Genomic DNA, 18834 nt, shown 5'->3' with positions numbered 1-18834 from the left:
ATTGCAGCATTCCGGGAGCCAGGAAGAGGGCTGACAGCCTCTCTGCCTTTGGACCGGAGACCCCGCTGCATGACATGAGGTCCCGATCCTTGCCAGGGTGACCCGATGTCATCATGACGACATCAGGGTCACAAAAGCTAGGAAAGTTGCTGATCATGCGCAGTGCATGATCAGCAACTTTCCCTGTCAGTGCAGCGCTGACAACTTCTACAGCATGGGGATGCTGCTTCATCTCCACGCTGTGCAAGCGATCAGCCTTCATAAAATGATAGTCCCAAAGTGGGGAAAAAAGTAAAACTTTTTTTTTTTTTTTTTTTTAAAGAATTGTAAAAATGTAAAAAAAAAAATCTAATCAAGATATTGTATCTATAAATAATTTGTATGAAAAAAGTATAAACAATAAAAGTACACATTTGGTATCGCCACTTAAGCAACGACCCGACCTATAAAACTGTCCCACTAAAAATAAAAAAAAACAAGGCAAAAAACAATGCTTGTTCATCCTACCGCCGAACAAAAAGTGGAATAAAACGCCATCAAAAAGACAGATATAAATAAACATGGCACCGCTGAAAATGTCATCTTGTCCCACAAAAAACAAGCTGCCATACAGCTCCATCAGAGGAAAAATAAGTTATTAGCCCTCAGAATAAAGCAATGTAAAAGTAATTATCTTTTCTATTAAATGTTTTTTATTGTGTAAAAGTGCCAAAATATAAAAAAGATATAAATAAGGTATCGCTGTAATCGTACTGATCTGGAGAATAAAACTGCCTTATCAATTTTGCCACACACTGAAATGCGGTTTTAGTGTGTGACAGGAGCCAAACATAAAAACCCGCTATAAATCTGGTATTCCTGTAATCGCACCGACCCGAATAAAGTTGCCTAATCACTTATACCGCATGAGGAACCACATAAAAAATTAATAAAACCAATTCTGCACATGCATTTTTTTTTTTTTTCACTCTGCCTCCCAAAGATCGCAGTAAGGCTCAGCGCACATTTATTCTGCGGTCTGCGCTGAGTGCTTGCATCGGGGTTTCCGTGTAAATCTCTGAAATAAGTGATTCAGACAGACGCCCCGGTGGAAGATTCTCTATAATGAGGCAGATGGAGGCACTGTGGGTGCCATAGGACCTGTGATCCGGCAGTGTCCGTCTTTTTAGGATTGCATAAAAGTACCATTGACCAGAGTTTTGTGCATTTCTGAAAAGGACGCCGCTGAACAGAGGCCAGACGGAGCCCAGAGTAACTCTGCTGCCTCATTATAGTGAATGGATCCCTCAGGGGTTTCATCTGTCGCGTCACTCAGATTTAGATGGAAACCCCAAAGTGCTCATCATAGAGCGCTGGATAAATGTGATCCCAAACGTTATGTAAAATGTTCCCAATAAAAGCTTCAACTCAATCCACAAAGAAAGCAAGTCCCCACTCAGATCTGTCTGGGAAATATAGGGGGTTTTACCCTTCGCCATGACAGCACCCACTGGAGAGATAGGGATCCGCCCCAAGGAACAGGAAACCTAGAGAGACATAAAAGGGGGCGGTCCCCCTCTCCTCCTCAGTTTAGGTTTCCTGTTCCCAGGGGACAGGATCTCTGAGAAAACTACAGAAGATCATACCTGGGCTAGGAGCATCCGCCTGTGCGGTTTCTGCGGGAACGGCAGGGGATGCAGTCCAGAAGCAGCGTCGGGGGAGACTCCGTTAGACGGCTCCCCCCTCGTCTGTCCGGCACGTGGGATGGCTGGGTCCGGGAAGACGCCGCCTGATTCCACAGAGCAACGCTGCAGAGGTGCGGCCTTGAAGAGGCTCCAGATGCGGGCCAGCAGGTAAAAGGTCCGGGATCTGCGGCACAGCTGCAGCGGCAGCCGGTACACCGCTCCATAGCGCAGGCCGGGATAAGATGGCGGCCGCACATGCGTGGAGCGGTGTAAGAATCCCCATACTGACCCGGAGGTATGGGAACACTTCCGGGTCACTCACACAGCGGTGAGGGAAAGCGCGGTTTCGCGCATGCGCAGTACACCGCTGTGGAGAAGAAAAAAAAAAAAAAAAAAAGGGAAACTGACCGGATCTTGGCCCCAGGCAAAACAGTGGACCCAGCAGGTGAGCCAGCCAGCAGAAGGTCCTCAGATGCCAGCCGCAGGAGTGAGACCAAGGATTCAAGATCCAGAAAGTCGCAGCCTCCTATTTCAGCCAAAAGGAGACAGAAATCTAAGCACAAACAGTGTGCGTTGTGACGAGCCTCTCCCAGATTCCCACCCCAAAAAAACTCTGCAATCAATGTATGGCGGAAACAATGCAGAGTCCATCTATGTCGGTCACAGATATACGAGCCATAATTAGTGAGGAATTACAGGCCATCTCACAAGCCAGTACCCCCCCTAAAAAATCCGGGAAAGAAAAGGCTATATCCAGCTCTGGGTCCGAGGAGGAAGGCATTATCCACTCAGACTCCTCGCAGGCATCATCCTCTTCCTCGACACAATCCGACATTGAGGGTCGAGCTTGTTTTCCCCTTGATGGGGTGGACAACCTAGTAAAATCCATCAGGAATACTATAGGTTGTGAGGATGCAAAAGACGACCAAACTGCACAAGACATCATGTTTGCAGGGTTGGCAGAGAGGAGGAGAAGAGCATTCCCAGTAATTCCTGCGGTTAAGGCACTGATTAAGAGGGAGTGGGAGAAACAGGACCAGAGAGGTTTTCTCCCGTCAGCCTCCAAAAGGAAGTACCCCTTTAATGATGAGGAGTTAATTTCATGGACTAAAATCCCTTAGGTGGACGCTGCAGTCGCCTCCACCTCAAAACAGTCAGCTCTACCAGTAGAGGATGCGGGCCTACTTTCTGTTCCTCTAGATCGGAAGGCAGAATCGTCACTAAAACGATCATGGGAAGCTTCCACGGGCATATTTAAACCATCAATTGCCAGTACATGCACTGCTAGATCCATGCTTGTTTGGATTGATCAGCTGGATCAACAGATCGAACAGGGGGTCTCCAGACAAAAATTGCGGGATGCGATACCACTAATTAGAGGTGCAGCAGCATTCATGGCCGATGCTTCAGCTGACTCTCTTCGCCTTGCAGCAAGATCAGCCGGTCTGATTAATAATGCCAGACGTGCGTTATGGATGAAGAGCTGGAAGGGGATACGCAGTCAAAGGCTAAGATCTGTGCTATTCCGTGTGAGGGTGAGTTTTTGTTTGGGAAAGCATTAGACGAGATCCTCAAAAAAGCAAAAGAGAGGAAAAAAGCCTTCCCTGACCCCTCAATTCCTTTCTATAGGAAGACCTTTAGGAAGAGGCCGTTCGGGGAAAAGAACACAAAATGAAAGATCGTCACGATGGGCCACGAGAGAGGGAAAACAGGGTGGCACTATGTTTAAAGGCCCCCCCTTCCGTAGAGACAATAAATTCTGAAACACCAGACACCCCAGTAGGGGGTAGGTTAAAATTTTTCTTTCCCCAATGGCCAAAAATCACGTCAAGTTCCTGGGTGCTAAATATTATTAAGGAAGGAATTAAAATAGAATTCCTCCAAATTCCCCATGATTCCTTTATTTTAACAGCCCTTTCCTCACCAGTGCAACAGAAGGCCCTTGAACTGGAAATTAGAAGTCTTATAGTTAAAAATGTTTTAGTTAGGGTGCCAAAGGGACAAGAGGGTAGAGGGTTCTACTCTCCGTTATTTTTAATCCCTAAACCCGACGGTTCATTTCGAACAATTATAAATCTTAGAAAACTCAATACGTTTATTAAAAATTATACGTTTAAAATGGAGTCTATTAGATCGGCCATTAAGCTCCTTTTTCCGAATTGTAAAATGGGCGGCATTGATTTAAAAGATGCCTACTACCATCTCCCTATCCATAGTAGGTATCAAAAATACTTAAGAGTGGCAGTAACTCTTGAGGGGGAGATTCATCATTTCCAGTATACAGCCATGCCCTTCGGTCTCTCCACGGCACCCAGGATCTTCACGAAGGTAATGTTAGAAGTAATGGCCTACCTTCGCTAGAGAGACACATTAATCATTCCCTACTTAGATGATTTTTTAGTTGTAGGAAATTCGTCCCTTCAGTGTGCGGAGCGATTAGCTGACACTGTCTCGTCCTTAGAAAGCCTGGGCTGGATCGTCAACTATAAAAAATCCAGACTCATCCCACTCTCTCTTCAGACATTTTTGGGGTTCAATCTAGATTCCATAAAACAAAAATGTCTACTTCCCCAAGAAAAAATATCTCTTATAGAGAGTAAAGTAGTGGCGGCCATTCACAAACCTCAAATGTCCCTGAGAGCAGGAATGTCCTTGCTAGGATCCCTCTCCTCCTGTACTCCAGCCGTTCAGTGGGCACAACTTCATACCCGAACATTACAACATCAGATACTTCGGGAACAGAGAAAATTTCTGGGGCACCTTGAATCAAAAATAACTTTATCCAAGAAAGTCTTATCTTCCTTAGAGTGGTGGCTAGATAAAGACAACTTAGCGGGGGGTGTCCCTTGGGTAATATCACCATCCCACACGATAACTACGGACGCTAGTCCCCACAGGTGGGGCGCACACATGGGAGATAGATTCTGCCAGGGAACCTGGGATAAGAATGAGGATTTATATTCATCAAACCTGAAAGAATTGAATGCGGTAAACTATGCACTGCGTCAATTTCTCCCACAGCTACGAGGAAGCCACGTCAGAATCTGTTCAGACAACACTACGACAGTGGCGTATTTAAACAAACAAGGCGGCACAAGATCAGACGCTCTGTCTTCCGCAAACAGTACCTTAATCCTGGCCGAAAAACATCTGTTGTCCCTCTCGGCAGTCCACATCAAAGGAGAGGACAATCAACAAGCAGACTTTCTAAGTCGACACACTCTTCATCAAGGAGAATGGTGTCTCAATCCTCACATTTTCCACAAAATAACATTGTTATGGGGCAAGCCCCAAATAGACCTGTTCGCTACAAAACAAAACAAACAAGTCCAGAAATTCGCATCTCAGTCCCGTGCAGATCACCCGGACATTCTAGATGCTCTTCAAACACCCTAGCAATTCAAGCTAGCGTATGCTTTCCCTCCGATAATTCTGCTTCCACAAGTAATACGGAAGATCAGGGAAGAGCAGGCCAGAGTAATACTGATAGCGCCATTCTGGCCCAAGAGACCATGGTTCTCGTGCCTGCGGTCAATGTCGGTGACTGATCCTTGGGTGCTTCCCTCAATCCCAAACCTTCTCTCTCAGGGACCTTTCTTCCACCCTCAGGTGGACAGCCTCCACCTGACGGCCTGGAATTTGAAAGGCAGATATTAAATTCCAGGGGTTTTTCAAAAGGCCTAATTGATACACTCCTGCTTAGCAGGAAACCATCTACAACAAAAATTTACACCAAAGTATGGAAGAAGTTTCTTCAGTTCCATACTAGTTCAAACCCCTCTGAAGTCCCAATAAAATCTATACTAGAATTTCTACAGAAGGGGAAAGAGTTAGGTCTGTCAGTTAACACACTAAAGGTCCAGGTGTCCGCTCTGGGTGCCCTCTATGGCCATAATATTGCTGGTAATAAATGGGTATCCCGCTTCATCACGGCCTGTGAACGAGTTACTCCTGTCCACATACCTAGGGTAGCTCCTTGGGATCTAAATCTAGTCTTAGACTCTCTAACAGAATCTCCGTTTGAGCCTATAGACACAGCATCTTTGAAACACTTGTCGTTAAAAACAGCCTTCTTAGTAGCCTTAACATCGGCTAGAAGAGTCAGCGACATTCAGGCCTTGTCGATAGATCAAACTTACCTTCTCACATTTCATGACAGACTAATCTTAAAACCGGACCCCTTATACCTTCCTAAGGTAGCAGGGAAGTTCCACAGGTCACAAGAGATACATCTTCCTACTTTCTTTAAAGACCCCTCTACTCCTGAAGAACAAAAATTTCATACTCTAGACGTCAGGAGAGTAGTTTTGCAATATATTGAGAAAACTAGTAGTTGGAGGCAAAGTAGGGCTCTGTTCATATCCTTCCAGGGCAAAAAGAAAGGATATGGAGTCACAAGAGCAACATTATCCAGGTGGATAAGAGACGCTATCCGGTTGGCCTATTCCATGAAAAATGAAGAACCTCCGGAGGGTATCAAAGCACATTCCACCAGAGCCATGGCTTCTTCCTGGGCCGAAAAAGGGAACGTGCCAATCGAGGATATATGTAAGGCTGCAACTTGGTTGGCTCCTTCCACTTTCTATAATCACTACAGGCTTGACCTGTCTTCCGACTCTGACCTACACTTTGGCAGGACTATCCTCAGCACGGTGGTCCCCCCCTAGGTGTTGGACTCTGGAAATCTCTCCAGTGGGTGCTGTCATGGCGAAGGGTAAATAGCCGGATTACTTACGATAATGCTCTTTTAATGAGTCCATGACAGCACCCAGTCACATCCCTCCCTAATAAAAGCCAATGTAATTACTTCTATGAAGTTTATATTCTGATGATGCATTGTGATGGTTGACTAACACTGGCGGTCCTCCGGGTACTCTGAAATTAAACTGAGGAGGAGAGGGGGACCGCCCCCTTTTATGTCTCTGTAGGTTTCCTGTTCCTTGGGGCGGATCCCTATCTCTCCAGTGGGTGCTGTCATGGACTCATTAAAAGAGCATTACCGTAAGTAATCCGGCTATTCCACGTTACTGGTAGCACAAAGTCTCTGGAAAAGCGAAATGGCTCCCCACCCGCCAATAGAAATTCAGCTAACTCTCCGCTTCCAAATCCAAATGCCCTCCTCCCTTCTGAACCCCACAGTGTACCTAAACCACATATTGCGTCCATGTTTTGCATTTCTGAAGCAATGAGAGCCCCCCTAATTTACAGGTGCGTGTCTCCGGAAGCATGAGCTGGGCATAATGTACTGGTCACTACAACGGCAGTTTGTAATTTTCACTTGATAACATTCATTGCTGCTTGTTTCTGGAAAATACCCATGGAGTCAAAATCGTCACTACTTCTGTAGATAAATTCCCCAAGGGGTATAGTTTCCAAAAAGGGGTCACTTGAGGGGGGATTCTGCTTTTCTAGCATTTAGGAGCTCTGTATATGGAGTCCGCAAACTGTTCTAGGAACATCTACGCTCCAGGAGGCAAATGGCGCTTCGTCCCTCCTTAGTCTCTCTGTATGGCGAAGTAGTACTGTACAGCCACACATGGGGGTATTGCCACATTCAGTAGAAATTGTGGGACAAATTTTGGTGTCATTTTTACCCACTTGTGTGAAAATGTAAAATCTGGGGCTGAAACTAAATCTTGAAATGTAGTTATTATTTCTTCACTGCCCAGTGGTATAAAATTCTGTGACACACCCATGATGTCAGTATGATCACTGCACCCCTAGATGAATTCATTGAGAGGTGTAGTTTGTAAAATGGGGTCACTTATAGGGGGTTCTGCTGTTCTGGCACCTCATGGGCTCTCCCAGTGGTTCATGGCACCTGCAAACCATAACAGTAAAATCCGGCGATCCTTGCCTTCTGAGCTTTGCACTGTGCCTGAAAAATATTTCCTGATTTACATGTAGGGTATTGGCTCACTCAGGGAAAAAATGTACCTCAGTTTGTTGTTAAAAAATAAATAAATAAAAAAATCTATTAGCCCTTAGAAAAATTAAAAACTTGGGGCTAAGACAACATTTTAGAAGTAAAAATTAGAGATGGGCAAACCCAAACAGTAAAGCTTGGCGTCCGTACCGAAACCTAGTGTTCGGGCACGGACACCAAACAGACTTCACCAGGAACAGCGCGGCAAACACTGCTTCTGATCGGCGGTGAAATCATCCCCGCCGGTTCGAGAGCCACAGTTCCCATGCTGTTAAAGGACAGCGTGAGCGCTCAGCTGTGATCGGAGGTATAAAGTTTATCTGTGGTCACTGGTGTCAGCTGATGGGACAACTGATCCCATCATCCGACACCTGCCACTAATAACAGCGAGAGCAGGAGCGGCAGATGGGAGTATTCATCAGCTGCACCTGCGCTGTAAATAAATAATTTAGCAAAAATAGTTGAACCCACACTTTTTTTAAACAGCCAGGTAAAACTCAAGCTGCGGGCTGTCAGCTTCAGCAAGGCTAGTTATCAAGAATAGAGGGGTCCCCATGCCATAATTAAAAAAAATAATAATTTAAAAAAAAAAAACAAACAAAAAACGGCTTGGGGTCCCCATCACTTGACAACCAGCCTTGCTAAAGCAGACAGCTGGGGTCTGGTATTCTCAGGATGGTAAGGGGCCATGGATATTGCCCCCCCCAGCCTAAAAATAGCAGCCCGCAGCTGCCCAGAAAAGGCATATCTACTAGATGCGCCAATTCTGATGCTTTGCCCGGCTCTTCTCACTTGCCCTGTAGCGGTGACGAGTGGGGTTCATATTTGTGGGGTTGATGTCACCTTTGTATTGTCAGGTGACATCAAGCCCACGTCTTAGTAATGGAGAGGCATCTGTAAGACACCTATCCATTACTATTCCTATAGTTATATACAGGAAACATATATATCTTGGTACCGTGTTAGCCAGTAGATAGAAAAAAGACAGGGCAAAAGCTTAGAACAAGAATGAAATCTCACCGCCACACAATAAGAGAAAAAAGAATGGATCTACCTGTGTCAGTACATTTTTGTCTCCCAAATCATAAGCCTATGGACATGAAATTACTTGCAGGAATGAATGTGTCGCATGGATTTATGTCTTTTTACATCAACTAAGGAACTTTCCCCTCAGGCTATGAGGGGTCATCACAACAGAACCAGACCCCAATCAGAGGACAATAAAACATTCCTTATCTAAGAACTGGTCCAATATTTATGGACATAACTGTTTATCACTCATGGTAATTCTGCTTCATGTCACCTGTCTTATCCATGTTTTTTTTTTTTTTTCCTGTGCTATGTTGTGCATAAATGTGATTCTTCAGAATTTCTTTTAGTCTTTTCCTGATGAAGAGACCTGTGTAGTCTCGAAAGCTTGCAATTTACCATCTTTTCAGTTAGCCATTAAAAGGTATCAACAACTTTTTCCAGTTCACCACCTGACAGCACCATTGGAGGACGTCCTTCTTACCCTCAGTGGGACAGGAACAACAAGCGGTTAAAAGGACCCTCAACACTCCACCCACCAGTGTTTTTCCTGTCCCACTGCGGATAGGAACGGCAAGCTTTTCCTCCGACGGTGCTGTGCAGATGGTGGGGATCGGGGGGCCCAGCCTTTCCCTTCCCTGCCGCAAGACATCTGCGGCTGATACCTGCTATGGGGGGTCCCTCAGCCTCCCCAGTGCAGCGCTGCTCCTGGGGTCGGGTCCGTCTCCTCCGCTCAGGGGGCTCTCGGTCCGGGTGCCTGTCTGCCAGGGGGTGAGTGCGGCGGCCGCTTCCAGGGACCGCTTCCAAGCAGCCACTTCCGGGTCCAGCGGCCGAGTCACTTCCGGCCGCAGCCAGCGTGGGAGCATGGCGCCGGCAGCAGCGCCGGCCTCGATTGAGGCATTACAGCACGGTCAACCGCAGCGGCGGTAAGGAGGGCAGGATCAACCAGGTATATCCTATATAAACGTCGTAAGGGGGTCTTTATGCCTCCAGCCATCCTGACAGGGAGCACTCGGCTATACAGCTAGAATTGTCCTCACTATGGAGGAAACAGCCAGACCTGAGGGACTGACCAGCTTCAGGGGCACGTGAGTGGGCTATACTAAGCCATACCGCAATGCTCACCCCTCCCCCTACTTCCCTACCTACGGAGTATATCTATGTATCTCTATCTATCCTAGGCAGAGCCCCCCATCCCCGCACCCGAAAGGAAAAAATCAGGGAAAAGTAAATGCCCGATATGTGCTGCTAAATTTCCGGAAAATTGGCGGAAGCCACTATGCATATCTAAGATTGTGGGTGATGAACAGACTGCATTATTAACCAGTATGAGGACAATGATTCGTCAGGAGGTTCAGGCATCCATCTCAAGCTTGAATCTTCCCCAGACAAGTCAGTCGGAACCGCAAACATGGAAAAGGCCAAGAGAGTCTAGTCCCTCTTCCGAAGGAGAGATTTCGGAAGATTCAGACCAGGAAGAAAGAGATGGATCATTGGGCAAAGGGAAGATATATCTCTTCTCTGCGGCAGATACAGGTGAGCTTCTTCATGCAGTGCGTAACACCATGCCGTTACAAGACACGCCGGAGAAGACCTCGATCCAGGATGAAATGTTTGGCGGGTTACATGCCCAAGTCACAAAGGTTTTTCCAGTTAACAACCACATCCGTTCCATGATTCTAGAAGAATGGCAGGAAGCGGAGAAGACACTAGTAGTACCTAGAGACTTCAGACTCCGTCTGCCTTATAATCCAGAGGACATTAAAGTGTGGTATGAAGTTCCCAAGATTGATGTTCCATTAGCAAAGGTGGCGAAGAAAACCTCAATTCCGTTTGAGGATTCCTCCGCTTTAAAGGATCCAATGGATCGCAAAGCAGATGGACTGCTCAGGAGAACTTGGGAATCCTCGGCAGCAATAATACGGGCCAATATAGCTGCAACATCGGTAGCCCGGTCAATGCATCTATGGATAGATGATTTGGAGATACATCTCAAAGCTAAGACTTCCAGAGATGTTATTCTCAAATCTCTACCATTACTTAAACTCGCAACAGGCTTTATGGCAGACGCTTCAGCAGAATCCATGCGCTTCGCCGCCAGAAGCGTGTCCTTGTCCAACGCAGCCAGAAGAGCTATCTGGCTAAAGACTTGGTCAGGGGATATCCAATCAAAAAATAAATTGTGTGGAATCCCATTCTCGGGGAATAAAGTATTTGGGCCTATTCTAGATGATATTTTAGAAAAAGCCTCAGATAAAAAGAAAGGGTTCCCTGAGGAGAATACTAAAAAATTCCAGCCCTTTCGTAGATCCCGACCTGGTCAGAAGACAGACTACAGGGGGAAAGGGAAGACTGGGAGGTGGTCTTATCCCAAGGGTGGAAAGGGTAGAGACTCCATCTTCCCAAGTGCAGGGGCAGGAAAGCCGAATAAATGACATCAAGGTGGGTGGTCGGTTACAAAAATTTCTATTGGGTTGGCAGAAAATATCCCAAAATCCTTGGATTCTGCAGTTAATTGCTCAGGGGTACAAGCTAGAGTTCTCCAACAGTCCCCCAGAAAGATTTGTTGTAACCCGACCCTGTCCGCTCTCAGACTCCTCTATGTGGACAAACATCCAGGAGTTAATAGAGTTAGACTCAATCATCCCAGTACCCATCTCAGAAAGAGGCAAAGGCCATTACTCTCACTTGTTTTCAATAAAAAAACCTTCGGGAGACTGCAGAACGATCATAAATTTAAAACCCCTAAACAGGTGGGTTCGGTACAAAAGATTCGGGATGGAATCTATAAAGTCCACAACGCCTCTCATAGACAAAGACATGGTGATGTGCACCTTAGATCTAAGCAATGCATACTACAATGTCCCAATACACACTTCCTACCAAAAGTTTCGGAGATTCGCCATAATGAACAAAGGAATAATGTATCACTTCCAGTTCAGATGTCTCCCCTTCGGGCTTGCTTCGGTGCCCAGAATATTCACCAAACTAATGTCGGAAGTTGTAGCCTATCTAAGAAACCAAAATGTTGCCATAGTGCCATATCTGGACGACTTCTGGATAATGGCGAGATCAGAGAAGCTTCTCGAGATAGACTGCAGCTTCACACTTTCCATTCAAAAAGACCTGGGGTGGATTGTGAATTGGAAGAAATCATGCCTGGTCCCAAATTCCAGAATAAAATTTTTGGGGGTCATATTAGACTCCAACGTCAGAACATCCTTTTAACCAGAAGACAAACAGGAGGCCTTGATCAGGCACATACACCAATTCAGAAGGAGTACCCCCTCCATAAGAGAGGCAATGAGGATTCTGGGCTTTATGACGGCATGCATACCCTGTGTGAAATTGAGCCAATTCCACTTGCGGGGATTGCAGAGAGAGGTTTTGAAATCTTGGAACAGGAAACCGGGCTCCCTGGACAGGAAGATGATTGTTTCTCTGTCAGTAAAGAAATCCCTAACATGGTGGACCACATCGAAGAACCTAAAAGAGGGAGTTCCATGGATCCTCGAGCCCTGTGTTACGATTACCACAGACGTCAGTCAATTTGGAAGGGGCGGACATATAGAAAAGACATACTACCAGGGAGAATGGACTCCTCAGATTGCTGCAAGGTCATCAAGCTTCAGGGAGCTGTATGCGATCTGGAAGGTGTTATACCATGCCCAGTCACAGGTCAGGGGCAGACACGTAAGGATACTATCCGACAATGTCACAGCAGTGGCATTTCTAAGACACCAAGGAGGTCTGAAACATCCACCACAGCAACACCTAGCAGACCAAATTTTCAGATGGGCGGAGAAATCTGTCAAATCCATCTCGGCAGTTCACCTGGAAGGCGCCAAGAATCAAGTAGCAGACTTCTTGAGCAGAACACCTGTACATCCCGGAGAATGGGAACTGAACCCAGAAATATTCAGCAGTCTGTGCCAAAAGTGGAAAAAGCTATAGTGTGAAATAATCACCACTATTCCAATAACCTCAGGGTCAACAATGTACAATAGCTGGGAGGTAACCCCTATGTGAAGGAAGCCCCTGTTCCTCCCACGTCACCAATCCGTGACGTCACTACACAGGCACAGCTCTCCGGCGCCCCCTTTGTCTCTCAGGTCAGTAAGGGAACTGCACCTAGAGCAAATGGCCGCCGGGGAGACTGCCCTGTTACCCACACTGGGTATTCTAGGATTCGCAATCAGAGTAAAAGGATCAGCCCAAAATTAATTTATGATTTAATTGCCTTAAGGGCGCACTAGGTAATTACAAGAAATATACAATCACAATATATCAAGAGTTACAGTCAGAGTACAATACAACAACAATGATACAAGGCTTAAGGTATAAAGCTGGAGGTCACTTTACCAGGTTAGAGGTCGCTTGTGGAAGCCGGGGGGCGCAGCGTTCCGCAGGTCCAAAACTTTAGTTGCTGGGCAGCCCCCAGAAAGCGTGTGCTTGCTCAACTCTGGCTGGCATGCCCTGTTTCTTAGCTGGTCATCTTCTGAGTGTCACCCGCTCTCCACATGTTCCAGCTCTTAACCCTGCCGTGTCCCTCCCCCTGTAGCTGGGTGGACTTAGCAATCTCCACCCCTCTGCCTCCCTGCAAGATTTATTCCATTATCTAATAAATGGGATAACTTCTCTCAGGATGATCGGATCAGTACCCGGGCAGTACCAGCGCCTGTGGTTTGTTCTGCCGGTCGTACAGGGATCAAACCTGGACCCATTCGGTCCCTGTGGGAGGCTGATCTCTATATCTCAGGTTTCAGACCTCCCAGGGACACAGGAGTCGCACTATTAGATGCACAATTTCTTTAGGACGAGGGGAATATTTTTTATGAGCCGGTACCTCGGACGATGCGTCCATAATTCACGATTCCATGTTTGAGACGGTTTGACTGGACAGCCATAAGAGATGTGTATCCAGTGGCCACTTGACATGCGTGGTTTAATTAAGCCCCCAGGCATTTCCAAGCCCCCTGCTGGTGTGGCTTCCTCCCTGAGCTTTGAAGTACCTTCTGCAATCTACACTGAGCTCAGCCGATTACCATACTAATAGGCACTATGTTCATTAGAAAAGGTGGGGGCCAGGAGCACTCTTCTCTGCAGACCTGTGACCAGGAGACAAAATGGAGTCACGCCAATCTGTGTTAGTATGCCTGTCCAAGATGGCGGCTGTTCCCTCATCACACCTCCCTGCTTTAGAGGGCGCTAGGGGGCATCACATTCCTGTGTTCCCCCGTGCGCCCTTCCGCACCTTCTCCTTGCCGGGACAACCCATCAGCATTACCATGGTCTCTGCCCCCTCCTCTGTCTCTGCCTCCTCCTCTGTCTCTGAAGCTGTCCCTGCCTCCTCCTCTGTCTCGCCCTGAGGCTGTCTCTGCCTCCTTCACTCTCTCTCTGAGGCAGTCTCTGCCTCCTCCTCTGTCCCTCTCTGAGGCTGTCTCTGCCCCCTCCTCTCTGTCTCTGAAGCTGTCCCTGCCTCCTCCTCTGTCCCTCTCTGAGGCTGTCTCTGCCTCTCCCTCTCTCTTTCTGAGGCTGTCCCTGCCCCCTCCTCTGTCTCTCTCTGAGGCTGTCTCTGCCTCCTTCTCTCTTTCCCTGAGGCAGTCTCTGCCTCCTCCTCTGTCTCTCTCTGAGGCTGTCTCTGCCCCCTCCTCTCTCTCTAAGGCTGTCTCGGCCTTCTCTCTCTTTCTGAGGCTGTCCCTGCCCCCTCCTCTGTCTCTCTCTGAGGCTGTCTCTGCCTCCTTCTCTCTTTCCCTGAGGCAGTCTCTGCCTCCTCCTCTGTCTCTCTCTGAGGCTGTCTCTGCCTCCTCCTCTCTGTCTCTGAGGCTGTCCCTGCCTCCTCCTCTGTCCCTCTCTGAGGCTGTCTCTGCCTCTCCCTCTCTCTCTGAGGCTGTCTCTGCCTCTCTCTCTGAGGCTGTCTCTGCCTCTCCCTCTCTCTTTCTGAGGCTGTCCCTGCCCCCTCCTCTGTCTCTCTCTGAGGCTGTCTCTGCCTCCTTCTCTCTTTCCCTGAGGCAGTCTCTGCCTCCTCCTCTGTCTCTCTCTGAGGCTGTTTCTGCCCCCTCCTCCCTCTCTCTCAGCGGATAGGGTACCCCTAACTGTCGGTCCCTGGGCCACGCCTCTGGTGAACCCTGCTGGACCGTTACCTGGAACAGCCATCCCTGGTCCCAGACCACCCGCTCGCAGTCTGACTCCCCAGGAGGCTGTGCCGCCTGCTCCTTGAGAGCTTTCAGGCTAGCATCAGCTTCCAACGCTGCCTGAAATCCCTGACTCGATGTGGCGAGAATGGACGACACTGCCACATCCGCTGTCAGCTCCCCGGGATCTGTCTCCTGGCCGCTGTCTGACTCGGCAGCCACTTGGTCAGAGAGGGGGAAGCCGTCAGACCTCTGCAAGGCTCCTTGGGCTCCGGCGCTCCCACTCCTGGTGACAGCGGCCACGGCCGCTGTGCCCACGGGTAGCGCCTGCTTCCCCCCGGCTCCTGACCAAGTCGCCGGGTCAGGCAGACTTCCCTGCCCTCCTGACATCCTGGGGGTGGGGAACTCCGGCCCTGGGGTCTTACCTGGTGGCTCCTCTCCTGGGACGCCTCCGCCCCCCATGGCCTGTTCCTCTTCCTGCAGGGGCCCTAGACTCAGCAGGCTGGGTTCACTTAGGGGCCCTACACTTCCCGTAGCAGCCCCTCCCTCCACCCCTGAGCTCTCCCCTACAGTCTCCTCACCTGTCCTCCCTGTGAGCCCTGTGTGTGTGGTGTCAGTGCATGGATTACCCTCAGGTTTCAATCCCTCCTCCACTGTTGGAGGCACATTCAACACATCAACATTCACAGTAGAGTCATGACATTCTTGGGGAGCCGAACTTGGGGGTTCAGTGGCCACATACTGAGACACTATCCGCCCCAAATCGGTCCCAAGTAATACATTGGCAGGAATATTTGACGTTACTCCTACCTCCCGCACTCCCCTCCCGGCGCCCCAGTCCAAAAACACCTTGGCGACAGGCAGCGCCGGTTCCACGCCTCCAATTCCGGAGACGGAAAGGGTTTTTCCCGGTACCAAGTCTTGAGGGGACACCACCTCAGGACGTACCAGGGTTCGTTCAGCGCCTGTGTCCCGCAGTCCCATGACCGCTGAGCGGCCGATAAGGACGGGTTGGTAATTGTCCAGGGACCTCCCACCACCCCCTCCCACATATAAAACAGTGGACGGTTCCAGGGACAGGGATGGGGTCTTAAGACGCTGGGGACATGCAGACTTGAAGTGTCCCAGCTGGTTGCAGTGATGACAACGTCTGGGTTCTGCGCCTGGCCTGGAGAGGGCAGCAGGGGGGTACACCCCTTGCACTATGGGGGCTGGGGAAACAGGGGCAGGATTGGGCTTACCCCCTCTCCAGGTGCTGCTGGCAGGCTTCTTCGGCTCAGGCACCCTGTTATTGGCATACTCATCTGCCAGGGCGGCTGTAGCAGAAGCCCCCTTCGGTTTCCGGTCACGAAGGAACTGCTGGAGGTCCTCTGAGCAGTTCCACAAGAACTGCTCCGTGACGAACAGTTCCTGGACCTCCTGGCGGGTGGTGAGTGCTAGACCCGAGGTCCAGTGCTCTGCAGCTCTCAGCAACGCCCGCATGTGGTCGGTCCAGGTGTCCTTTGGGCCCCGCTGCAGGCTCCGGAACTTCTTGCGGTAGGACTCCGGGGTGAGGTTGTAGTGTTGGATCAGGGCCCGCTTGATGCTGCTGTAGTCCTGCTCCGCCCCGGCAGGTAAGTGCCCCAAAACTTCCAGGGACTTACCCCTCAAACGGGGGGTCAGGTATCTTGCCCACTGAGTCGGGGCCAGATGGTGTTGAAGGCAGGTCCTTTCAAAGGCCAGCAAGAAGGAATCCAGGTCTCCATCCTTCTCAAGCAGAGGGAAGTCCTCAGCCCGGACTTTGGAAACCCTGGACTCTGGTGGTGCTGGGGCGTCCAGCGGGAGCCCATGTTGAGCCATCTCCAGTCGGTGCTGGCGCTCCGCTGCTCTCTCCGCCGCTGCTCTCTCTGCCGCTGCTTGCTCCGCTGCCCGCTCCGCTGCCTCACGGCGTTCTGCACGCTCTTGCTCCGCCGCTTCACGGCGTTCTGCACGCTCGGCCTCCGCTGCCTTCTCTGCAGCTGCCATGAGTCTCATATAGGCGTCTTCATTACCCGCCTCGAGACGTGCCACTGCCGCTGCAACAAGGGCCTCTGATGTGGACAGGCTGGGGCGGGTAGGTGGTGGGTAGTCCCTTGCCGGACTAAGCATGGGTGGCTGGCTCCTTGGGGAGTCTGGGCTGAGCTCCCCCTCGCCTTGAACAGTAAAGTCCACCACCACCTCCTCATCGACCATAGCACTGGCCTGCGCCCTCACTGCACTCCTGGTGCCCTCTGCCATCTTTGGAACCTCTGGTTACTGACACAGCTGTAACCCTGACCTTGCACACAACTTATTATATTTACACTCTGACCGTCTAGTGCTGGGCTGACCTTAAGACCCCAGCAGCGAAAGTTACCACTGGTAGTCTTTAGTGTCTGGGAGTAGGGGTCCCACGCACACTATTACTCTGATCCCACGTACGCTGCCACCACTGTGAAGGAAGCCCCTGTTCCTCCCACGTCACCAATCCGTGACGTCACTACACAGGCACAGCTCTCCGGCGCCCCCTTTGTCTCTCAGGTCTGTAAGGGAACTGCACCTAGAGCAAATGGCCGCCGGGGAGACTGCCCTGTTACCCACACTGGGTATTCTAGGATTCGCAATCAGAGTAAAAGGATCAGCCCAAAATTAATTTATGATTTAATTGCCTTAAGGGCGCACTAGGTAATTACAAGAAATATACAATCACAATATATCAAGAGTTACAGTCAGAGTACAATACAACAACAATGATACAAGGCTTAAGGTATAAAGCTGGAGGTCACTTTACCAGGTTAGAGGTCGCTTGTGGAAGCCGGGGGGCGCAGCGTTCCGCAGGTCCAAAACTTTAGTTGCTGGGCAGCCCCCAGAAAGCGTGTGCTTGCTCAACTCTGGCTGGCATGCCCTGTTTCTTAGCTGGTCATCTTCTGAGTGTCACCCGCTCTCCACATGTTCCAGCTCTTAACCCTGCCGTGTCCCTCCCCCTGTAGCTGGGTGGACTTAGCAATCTCCACCCCTCTGCCTCCCTGCAAGATTTATTCCATTATCTAATAAATGGGATAACTTCTCTCAGGATGATCGGATCAGTACCCGGGCAGTACCAGCGCCTGTGGTTTGTTCTGCCGGTCGTACAGGGATCAAACCTGGACCCATTCGGTCCCTGTGGGAGGCTGATCTCTATATCTCGGGTTTCAGACCTCCCAGGGACACAGGAGTCGCACTATTAGATGCACAATTTCTTTAGGACGAGGGGAATATTTTTTATGAGCCGGTACCTCGGACGATGCGTCCATAATTCACGATTCCATGTTTGAGACGGTTTGACTGGACAGCCATAAGAGATGTGTATCCAGTGGCCACTTGACATGCGTGGTTTAATTAAGCCCCCAGGCATTTCCAAGCCCCCTGCTGGTGTGGCTTCCTCCCTGAGCTTTGAAGTACCTTCTGCAATCTACACTGAGCTCAGCCGATTACCATACTAATAGGCACTATGTTCATTAGAAAAGGTGGGGGCCAGGAGCACTCTTCTCTGCAGACCTGTGACCAGGAGACAAAATGGAGTCACGCCAATCTGTGTTAGTATGCCCGTCCAAGATGGCGGCTGTTCCCTCATCACACCCTATATTAAAACATAACTTTTAATAAATAACCTCTAAAATGTATACAACTCAACTGACACAAACAGAAAAGGTGCTCATGTGAAACAGTGCTCAAACAATAAAAATTGGTTGGATCTCACCAATGATAGCAGAGCGGAGTGCCTCTCCAATAATGACGGACGTGTGGTCACCATAGAAATACTCCCAGTGTCCTTGACTGGAAGTCCGTAGTCCACGTATAGGGATAGGGGCTGGGTATGGGGTAATATCTTTCTTCCCTGTTAGACCCGTTCAAGCTCCTGTCCTGACAAGGACAGGCCCCAAGTGATCCCTAACTATAGACTCCACCAAAACATGGACAGTAACAGATTCTCCCAACGCGTTTCATATCCAGTAGCGGAGACTCAGGGGAGAAGATATGCCAGTAAACAGCTGGCCAATAGTCCAATGAAAGTATAATTCAAGTCCTTTTGGGTGTAGGGACC

The sequence above is a fragment of the Ranitomeya variabilis genome, chromosome 7 (genome assembly GCF_051348905.1).
Source record: "Ranitomeya variabilis isolate aRanVar5 chromosome 7, aRanVar5.hap1, whole genome shotgun sequence".
In the NCBI taxonomy this organism is placed as follows: Eukaryota; Metazoa; Chordata; class Amphibia; order Anura; family Dendrobatidae; genus Ranitomeya; species Ranitomeya variabilis.
The sequence above is the reverse complement of the archived record's forward strand: the minus strand, read 5'-3'. Positions refer to the sequence as shown.